Genomic DNA, 9,634 nt, shown 5'->3' with positions numbered 1-9,634 from the left:
CAACTCATCGTCGACTTTTTGAGCTTCACGAATTTGATGAATCAATGATGGTTTGGCCTTTAATTCGACTACTAACACATTGTTGGGTAGAATAGACAAGTGTACATTCATCGCTCGTAAAGCAAGCGGTGATTTCGCTTAAGGCGTCCGCAACCACATTAGCCTTTCGGGTGATAATCAATGACAAGCTCATAATCTTTTAACAACTCGAGCCAACGTCTTTGTCGCAGATTTAAGTCTCTTTGAGTCATCAAATATTTGAGACTTTTGTGATCCGAATACACATGGCACTTTTCACCAAATAAGTAATGTCGCCATATTTTCAAGGCGAATACGATGGCAGCTAATTCGAGATCATGGGTCGGATAATTTTTCTCATGTGGCTTTAATTGTCTCGACGCATAGGCCACAACTCGACCTTCTTGCATCAATATGCAACCCAACCCAAGTAGGGAGGCGCCACTATAGATGACAAACTCTTTGCACGGTTCGTTTGCACTAAAATTGAGCTTCCAGTCAAATAAGTTTTCGATTGATCAAAACTTTTCGACATTTTTCCGTCCATTCGAACTTAACATCTTTTGAAGTAACCGTCATGGGTGTGGCTATCATCGAAACCTTTCACAAACCGTCGGTAGTAAAGCAAGTCCCAAAAGCTTGAACCTCGGTAATATTTCTGGAGGCTTCCAGTTAAGTATGGCTGAAATTTTGCTCGGGTCGACTCGAATACCCGATGCCGATACCACATGACCCAAGAAGCTAACCTCTCTTAACCAGAACTCACACTTGCTGAACTTAGCATATAACTGCTTATCCCGTAAAATTTGCAACACTAGTCTCAGGTGTTCAGCATGTTTGGTCTCATTTCTTGAATAGACCAAGATGTCATCAACAAACACAACTACGAACCGGTCCAAATACTGTCTGAAGATCCGATTCATCAAATCCATAAATACCGCAGGGGCATTAGTGAGCCCGAACGGCATCACTAAGAACTCGTAGTGATCGTACCTCGTTTTGAAAGCAGTTTTGGGTACGTCCGAATTTGAATCCGCAACTGATAATAACCCGATCTCAAATCTATCTTCGAAAACACTGAGGCTCCCTTTAGTTGATCAAACAAGTCATCAATACGCGGTAACGGATATTTATTCTTTATCATCACTTTGTTCAGCTGACGATAGTCAATACACAATCTCATAGTTCCGTCCTTCTTTTTCACAAACAATACTGGTGCACCCCAAGGTGAGAAACTTGGTCGAGCGAAACCTCTATCCGTCAATTCTTGGAACTAAGCTTTCAACTCCTTTAACTCGGTTGGTGCCATACGACACGGAGCTATCAAAATTGGCGTAGTCCGTGTACAAGCTCAATACCAAACTCTATCTCCGAGCAGTGGCAAACCCGGTAATTCTTGGGAAAACGTCCGGGTATTCGCTAACCACCGCATGATTTGGGTTTCTTTTCTAACTCTTTGTCACCAAGTACATACGCAAGGTACGCTTCGCACCCCTTTCTTACATATTTCTGACCTAACATTGACGATATTACAGCTGGCAACCCCTTTAAGTCGGTAGACTCAACTCGGATTATCTCGTTATTTGCGCACCTCAAATCAATGGTTTTCTTTTGCAACTCACCTTTGCATCATATACGGTCAACCGGTCCATACCAAGAATAACATCGAATTCATCAAATGGTAAAAGCATCAAATCGTAGGAAAATAGGATTCTCGGATCATCGAGGGCATCTCTTACACACTTTGTCAACAAGCGCATATTGACCCAAGGGATTTGACACTCGAATTACGAACTCGAAGAGACTCAATAGGCAAAGTCTTCTTGGATGCTAAAGTCTCACATACATAAGAATGAGTAGAGCGTGGTCGATTAATGCAATTACATTAGTATCAAAAGAGTGAAAGTACCGGTGATAACATCGGGGAGGATGCTTCCTCTCGTGCACGGATGGCATATGCCCTAGTAGAGTATCTGGTCTCGGATCGAACAGCCGTGTCGGTGGCCCCTCTCGACTACCACCCTACCTCCTGAAATTCTCGGTGGTCTACCTCTAGCTGTCATTCCACTAGGTCTTGCACCTTGCATCCTATTCTTCTCTTCAAGCTCCGTGCAATCTCTAATGAAGTGGTCCTTCGAACCGCATCCGTAACAGGCCCTGTTAGTAGACTTACCCCAACATTCACCTATGTGTCTTCTTCCACATTGGGGGCATTCAGGTTTCTCTTGACGGTTATTGCCCACACTAGCTACCGAAGTAGCTCGAGAGTCCTTCGATGGTCGTGCTCTAATGGAAATTCCCGCAGTCCTCCTCGATTTATTAGTGTCCTCCCTGAACTTCTTTACAGCAGAGAACGGAGCTTTACCCGTCGATCTCTTACGATAGTCTTTAGCTTCAAATTCAGCCTTCTTCTTCTCCTTTCCAAGTTCTTCCGCCTTGCAGGCTCGTTCGACTAGTGTTACGAACTCCTTTATCTCCAAAATACCCACTAGTAGCTTTAAATCTTCATTCAATCCTTCTTCAAATCTTTTGCACATAGCAACCTCATCGGCCACACACTCCCGAGCATACCGACTGAGTCTTACGAACTCATGTTCATATTCAGATCTTGTCATACGGCCTTGCTTGAGTTCCAAGAATTCCTTACGTTTTGATCGATGAACCGTTGACTAATATACTTCTTTCGAAATTCCGTTTGAAAGAAATCCCAAGTAACTCGTTCGTTTGGGACTATGGAAATCAAGGTCCTCCACCAATAGTAGGCTGAGTCCCACAACAAGGATATAGCACACTTTAGACATTCATCGGGTGTGCATGACAGTTCATCAAACACCCGAATGGTGTTATCAAGCGTAACTTCGGCCCTTTCGGCATCATCAAGTAACTATGGCCTGAACTCCTCAGCCCCCGCTTCCTAATCAAGTCTCTGGTGGCTTACTCAGCCTCACGTGGTCGAATCGATGGCATTACTGTGCTCTTGGGGTGGATTATTCAAATTCGGGATTTGTTGGACAGCCGGATTGGTTCGGGCATATTGTGCGACCCACTCATTCATCATGGTAAAGAAGGCTTGTTTAGCCCCCTCGCCTTGATTATTCGCAGATGACTGAGGTTCAACAGGCGATGTCCCCTGTGCAAGAGCAGCCGCTACACTTTCAACATCATCCGCCAAGGTTCTCTCTACACCGGGATCCATTTACTAATCAAAACAAAAATTTTAACCGTCAGAAGTCATCACACATTTAAACATTAACATTAAGGCATGTATAGCTAGAATCATACGTGCTATGGTAGTCCTAGAACCGACTAAACCATAGCTCTGATACCAATAAAATTGTAACACCCCATACCCGAGTCCATTACCGGAGTCGAATACAAGGTGCACACAGACTTAACTTAATTGTTTTCACAGTCCATAAAAAAAAATTTCCAGACAAGCTGGTTACTGCATCACTGTCGCCTTAAAAATCATATCTGGAGTTTCAAAACTCGAAAATAAGTTTCGTAATTTTTCCATGAAACTAGACTCATATTTCCATCTACATATTTTTTTCTAGAATTTTTGGTCAAGCCAATTAGTACAGTTTATTAGTTAAAGTCTCCCATGTTACAGGGGTCGACTACACTGACCTTCGTGTGTTACAACTTGAATATCTCCCTGTTCAGGGCTTCAATACTGATGCCGTTTATTTTTATAGAAACTAGACTCAAAGAGGAATCTATACATATATGGTATGACTCCTAATTATCTCTGGTTAATTTATAATGAATTTCCAAAGTCGGAACAGGGAATCCAGAAACCATTCTGGCCCTGTTTCACGAATACATAAATATCTCTCATTATACAACTCATATGACCGTTTCGTTTCTTCCATATGAAAGTAGATTCATCAAGGCTCATTTACATAATTTATTTGCTATTTAATTCCACTCTTTCTATTTTTAGTGATTTTTCACATCCACATCACTGCTGCTGTCAGCATCTATTACTAAAATAAACTATGCCTATTTCATGACTTTTCCTTGATTTAACTAATAATTCATCATGCATGTCCCAAATTATAACCATGATTTGTGTCCAAACATCACAAAACCAATTCCAACCGAACATTTACGCCATTTTCGCATGGCTAAAAGTTTACATACCAAATTTCAACAAAGCGTAACAGCCTATACATGCGAAATGTACTCCTAGACCAACTACGAAGAAAATACCAAAAGTTGTTAGCCGTGTGATGACTTCGATGACGGTCCCGAATACGCAAAAAGTCGAGTCCAAGAAACCTAAAATAGGTGACAAGCAAACACCGAATGAGTATATAACTCAGAAGTCATAAGCAATGCACTACCAACCATTAATAACATTATCGCAAGAGGAAACAAAATGGAACGAGGCTAATTACTCCATTCAAACCGAACTATACCATAGTTCCTTAGACCTTTCGATTCAATCTCATACCAAGTTACACATTCACATTCCATATACTAATCAATAGGATATTTGAAGCATTTTTATACACCATTTTGTTTTCGTTACATTCATACATCTACATGACTTTTCACTTATTCCACGATAATTCTTATGTACGTGACTTCAATTTAAATTGTCACATAGGTTCGAAACTTACCAAGCTCAACTCCAAATATAAACATAGCGCCTATTAGCCATGAACTCAAGGTACTTACCCGATCCGCTGTCCGTGATCGACTCAATAATGTCGCACACTCAGTGTCAATAGTGATTCAAAAGCATATAGTGAGTCCGCACACTTAGTGCTATATAATCAACTCGCACACTTAGTGCTATATAATCAAACTCGCACACTTAGTGCTGTACAAATCTTAAACCCGCACACTTAGTGCCATTCTCATGATCACAAATGTTTATACCCGCACACTTAGTGCCATTCTCATGATCACAAATGTTTATACCCGCACACTTAGTGCCGAAATCAACAACTCAATACATCTCACCTCTTTTCTTTTCATTCAATACTTTCATCACCACATACATACATGTATATAAATTTATCATTCCTTTCGGCATAATTACATAGACATTATGTCTATTTAAATCAATACAAAATATATGCTTAGTGACCTACCTTGTGTGGTGTAAAATAATTCCAAGTCGGCTACTCGATGACCTTGATTTCCCTTGTTGGACGCCTCTCCTTTAGGATCTTGAGCTTAAACAAATAAATTAACTCATTCAACCGCTTTGCTATACATATTGATATTCACAATTTAATGATTTTATGACATACGGAACTGCATGGTAAAATTTTATCTTGCTACCTCATGCTCTTAGCTATTCGGCTCATAACCATATGCTATAGCCCTACTATCAATAATCCAATCACACATGCATATATATATATATATATGGCGAATGTACAAAGCATAGACTCATCATCACCTATGCTCTTAATTTGATGGCGAATATGCATACATGTATATACACTATCAATCAATCACTAACATTGCACTTCACCTTAATAGCTAGCTTAGCAAACCTCGATTTAACACATAGTTGTTCATAACACAACTTAAGCATACTCTCCATTCCATCAATTCCAAAACTTAATGTCTTACTCAAAATGCTAAAAAGAAAATCCAAGAGTCATCAATCCACCATCACATGTATCATTAACAAGCTTCATATTTAGCATGCAATGACATTAACACAAAATCTACCTTGGCGAATATCATCCCCATGATATAGCAAAGTTTTGAACCATGGACTAATTAGAACTCAAGCTAGCAACTAAGAACATGCATGAATCTCATGGCACAACCTCAAACATACCTTAATCTAGACACAAGTATGGCCAAACCTCCTCCTAATCCTCTTCCAAACCAAGCATGAAGCAAGAACCCCTTCCTTCTTCCTTAGAATTTCAGCTCAAAGAAATGAAAAAAAAGATGAACAACAATTTTTTTTTCTTCTCTTTTCTTCAACTCACGACAAAGGGGGGGACACTCACCATTCTCTTTTTTTTTTTTGTTCCCTTTCATTATTAAATTCCCATGCTCATTATTTTATTTTGTTCTTATATACACCATTGTCCCAACATGTTTTATGACATGTTTTTACCCATAATCCTTGTCATGGCGGCCACTAGCTATTAGGGGGAAATTTGACATGCAAGTCCCCCTTTGATTACATGCACTATTAGGTCCTTATAGATTAGCCTATCACATTTCAAAAGTGTCACACAAGTCCTAATAACTGAATTCACATGCAATCGACTAAATCGAAGCTTGAAATTTTCACACATTCATAAATACATATTCTAGACAATAAATATTACGTTCAAACATTTCGGTGACTCGGTTTAGCAGTCCCGAAACAACTTCCCGACTAGGGTCAATTTTGGGCTGTCACATGGATAATGTTCAAATTGTGAAAACGACTCTACGAATGCATTTGATAATAGAAACGGAAAATATGAAAGTTCAGTTGAATTTTAGGAATAGATTTGGATACTAGTGTCATGTTATTAGATGATAAGTTGAGTTGGCTTTAGGCCATGATATTAGCACTTCGGGTGCGAGTTATACCGATTTGGCTTCGGGCCATGCATATCCGATGATTTAGCTACGGACCATGATAATTGTTCTTCGGGTAAGTTACCTTGATTTGCTTACTGGCAATGGTATAGGTACTTATCGTATGAGGCTATTGAGTATCCAATTTCTATTCTGAATGGTTCAATGGGTAAATGAATGATGTGGTTGAGAAAGAGGTTAGTATGAGGCGATACATGTATGTACAGAACCTATCCGAGTATTAAATAGAGAAAGTTCAATGAGATGGTATTTAATCATGTTTTAAGACATGAGAAAGGTTTGTAATTAATGTGAAATTGGTTGATTTACTTTTATTCAATGAATTATTTATTTACATAAGAGCTTACTAAGCTGTGAAGCTTACTTTGTGTTATTTTTCTATGTTTTATAGTGAATCAAGGCTAGCTCGGATCTAGAAGTTTTCGAGAACATCATTACACTATCGAACATCTATTTGGTACTTTTGAGTTGTGTATATATGGTATATGACATGTATAGGCTAAATGTGGTATTTTGGTTACGATTATAGCCATGAGAGTTGGCTTGTAAATAATGTTAACGTTGATGTGTGTTTGACTAATAGAAAATGGCTTGTAGTTTACATATATAGTCATGAGTGAGGGCTTACTTTGGCACGATTGGTATGAGTATGGTTAATTGAAATGTGGAGTTTAAATGCTTGAGAAATTCTTTGATGAAGTATGATTTTAGAAGTTGAGTTGATAAGTAATTGATTAGGTAAATGACATTGAATTGAGTATTGAATTTGATTGAAATGGATATTATATGAATTGTACTTTTGGTTGATGATTTTGGCTGCCTAATTGAATGATGAAATGGTATCATTTTGGTTGTTTAGGCGAGAATGAGTTTAGGGTGTTAAGTTGGCCTTGCGAATGGCCTATTTTTGTCTAGACGGGCAGAGATACGGGCGTGTGTCTTGGCCGTGTGTGACACACGATCATGTTACACGGTTGTGTGTCCCCTGGTGTTGTTATTAAAATGATGTCAGTATGCCCCATGCGGTTTCACACACGGGCATGTGACTATTCGTGTGATACAAGTCAGTATGTATACCCTATTTCCACACGGCCTGAGACACGGGCATGTCTGGAGCCATGTGAGGTACACGGCCTGTTCACACGGGCGTGTGACCCCTGTATGGTTAAATTTTTTTCTAATTTTTCAAAATTTTCGTATGATATCAGTTTAGTCCCGAACCATTTCTAAAGCATGTTTAAGGCCTCGTAGGCGCTTATAAGGGACAATGTGATTGTATTGAATGATTTATGAGAATGAATGCTTTATTATTGATAAATGTATGCCATACGTTATGAATTGATTGGTAATACCTCGTAACCCTACTCCAGTGATGGATACGGATTAGAGGTGTTACATTTATTGGTATCAGAGCTACATTTTAGTCGATTTTATGACTAACATGGTGTGTGTGTGAGTCTATCTATACATGCCATATATACTCTGTAATAGTGTGATGATTCTTGACAACTTAAATTGTGTTTTCGTATAGTAATGGATCTCGAACGAGCTGTAGCTGATGTGTAACACCCCTAACCCGTATCCATTTCCGAACTAGGGTTAAAGGCTTTACCAGACAAAATCAGAACATTAACATTCATTTCATAAGCATCGAAGCATTAAAGATCAATCATCAATATAGAGTCCCTTATATAGGTCATCGAGACCTTAAACATGTATTAGAAATGGGTCAGGACTGAACCAAACACATACAAAATTTCTCTAAAATTTAAATATTTTTCAAACAAGTATAGGTCACATGCCCTTGTGAACAGGACGTGTGCCTCACACGGCTTTAGACACACCTGTGTGTCTAGACCGTGTCAAAACAGGGCATACATACTGATTTGTTCACACGGCCACAAGACACGCCCATGTGCTTTGGCCATGGTCAAATCTGACTTGGGCCACACGGCTAGCCACACGCCCATGTGCCTTGCCAGTGCTCAAGCCTGACTTACAATTGTAGAGTCCCCCAAGGGACACATGGCTGTGCAACATAGCCATGTGTTGTACACGGCTGAGACACACGCCCGTGTTTCTGCCCGTATGGACAAAAATTAAGCCATTTGAATAGCCAACTTGCCACCCCAAATTGGTCAAACCTACAAGTACCAAACCAAGCATAACTACACAACAATTTCAGCTAATTTCTATACCAAACCCTTCAACATTCATGACATAATATTATCAACCATTTACATGCTTATAAACTCAACTCAATTGTGCCAAAATATAAGACCAAATCATATCAAAACATATGGTCTCACAATCTTTAGACTCATGACCAAATCTCATACCAAAACTTGCTAAATTTACCATTTCTCTTAGCCATTCATTAACACATCAAATAGATTGTTTTGCATCACATTTCATATACCAAAATCAAAACATAAACACAACCATATCAAACCATATCACATGGCTAAATATAAACATTACAAAACCGATCCAAACATACTTTAATAGATACATTTTCAAAGGTACCAAAATGAGATCCGATAGTGTGGTGACAATCCTCGATGATCCCCGAGCTCACAGTAGCTTCGATATCTATAAGAACAATGCAAACATACACAAAGTAAGCTTTCAAAAGCTTAGTAAGCTAGTACAAAAAATCATCAACTGTTTATAAAATGTAAAACATCAGCACCGAGGTACTTATTAATTCTCAATTCATCTATAAATTCTATGAACTTCATATGCATAACATCAACTGTCACATAAGTATCATACATACCTGAACCTTCCCGTATTTATTCTTACCTCTCGTTCAAATATTTTAAGACTTTCCGGAGATTATTCATGCTTTAACATCCGTACACTTAGTGCTTTAAGGGTTAGCCGAAGCTAGAACGATTCCACACACTCTGTGCCATTTCAATTAACCGAACCTATCTCTGTATCACACACTTAGTGCCTCAGATAGCCGAAGCCATTTTGAATCGCACACTTAGTGCCTCAGATAGCCGAAACTATTTTGAATCATACATTTAGTGCCTAA

This window comes from Gossypium arboreum, chromosome 8 (genome assembly GCF_025698485.1).
Source record: "Gossypium arboreum isolate Shixiya-1 chromosome 8, ASM2569848v2, whole genome shotgun sequence".
Lineage (NCBI taxonomy): Eukaryota > Viridiplantae > Streptophyta > Magnoliopsida > Malvales > Malvaceae > Gossypium > Gossypium arboreum.
Note: the sequence above shows the minus strand (reverse complement) of the source record.